The sequence below is a fragment of the Colobus angolensis genome, unplaced genomic scaffold (genome assembly GCF_000951035.1).
Source record: "Colobus angolensis palliatus isolate OR3802 unplaced genomic scaffold, Cang.pa_1.0 Scaffold16, whole genome shotgun sequence".
Classification (NCBI taxonomy): Eukaryota; Metazoa; Chordata; class Mammalia; order Primates; family Cercopithecidae; genus Colobus; species Colobus angolensis.
The window spans coordinates 14,900,236-14,901,652 of NW_012114710.1; the positions used below are offsets into that span (position 1 = coordinate 14,900,236).

General features: G+C 38.9%; 1 pseudogene across 1 annotated transcript; it reads right to left on the bottom strand.

Annotated features, from left to right (window-relative positions):
* Positions 1–258: 258 nt before the first annotated feature.
* Positions 259–1,114, bottom strand: LOC105508272 (annotated as a pseudogene). The gene has a single exon (XR_001001233.1). The product of XR_001001233.1 is annotated as a transcription factor BTF3 pseudogene (transcript).
* Between the last annotated feature and the right edge of the window lie 303 nt (positions 1,115–1,417).

Here is a 1,417-nt window from a genome sequence, read left to right on the forward strand (position 1 = left end):
TTTTGTTTTTGTTTTTAAAAAATGCAATGAATATTATTATTCATAATATTTAAACCAAAGTTTACAGGATCATAAAATGCTTTCTGCCCCTGGTCAAATTTAGCTCATAAACTTGCTATATCAGTTTGGGTTTAAATGGCTTTGAACATTACATGAGCATTTCAGTTTGCCACAGTCCCCATCAATTTTGCTATAATGACTTTTAATTGCCTTCTTCATTTATTTGATCTCCCTGATTCCCCCAGTCATTTGAATTTGTTTTTTTTTTTTTTTACTAGGCAAAGAACTTTATTAACCTTTGTTTCAAACTTGATTCCCAGGCTTGAACTTCGGCTTAATTAGCTGCAAAGAATGAATTGTGTATAAGCAAAAACTGAAAAGAGCTGCAGTGTCCAAGGGGCTTGGGCTTAAAAATATTAGAGATCTAGATTTTATCAGATCCATAAACAAAAATTTCTTAAAAAGCAGTCATAATATAAAATAGCAGCTCCCAGTAACTTCTTCAAGTTTTATCTTCAGAAGTTGACTCAATTCAGTTTGCCTCATTCTTGGAAGCCTCATCAAAATTCTCCACAAGATCTGGAACTTCATCATCATCATCCTCTCCAGTAGCAAGTGGTGCTTTTCCATCCACAGATTGTTTGGGCAGAGCTTCGGCCAGTCTCCTTAAACTAGTCAGACTATCTGCGCCAAGCTGGTTTAAGATGCTGGGTAGCATTTCTGTCAGCTGCTTCGTCTCAGCATGGCCTGTAATGGTGAAAGTGTTCGCTGCCAGAGATGCCTGAACTTTAGGGTTGTTAAAGTGGATCACTGTTCCTTGGTTTGTAAACATATTCACCTCTTCAATACCGGAGATATTGTTTACCCCTAACTTCTTTAAGGAGAACTGAAGTTTTTTATCATCTGCTGTGGCTGTTCTATGAACCACCTTCTTCTTTCTGCGAGCAGTTCCTTTCCCACCAATGCACACTTGTGCCTGCAGTTTGGCGAGTTTTTCCTGGTTCATGATTGTTTCTTTCATCTTGTCGGAGCGAATAAGGGGCCGCGCGGGGGACTAGGGTTGGTGCTCAGGGGGTCTCGGGTGGACCAGCTGAGATTAGGCGCACACACGCGGGGCCAGTCATTTGAATTTGTAAATCCTATCTAAACACTTATCTCCCCAAAACAGGATCAATTAACTTTCTCCTTTGGTTTAGTTTTTTCCAGGATTTAATATTGCAAAACTTAGTATTGTTCATGTTTTAAAACACTTTGGTCTCAGATGACCTAGATTAAAATCTAAATCAATTTCTTTGTAGGCTAGCAATTTAAACTCCAAAATCTCACACTTTTCATCTGTACAATGGCAATCATAGTAATAGCTACAGTAATAGCTACCTCATGTGTCCCAGATCGGCCTGACCATCAGCATCTGCTT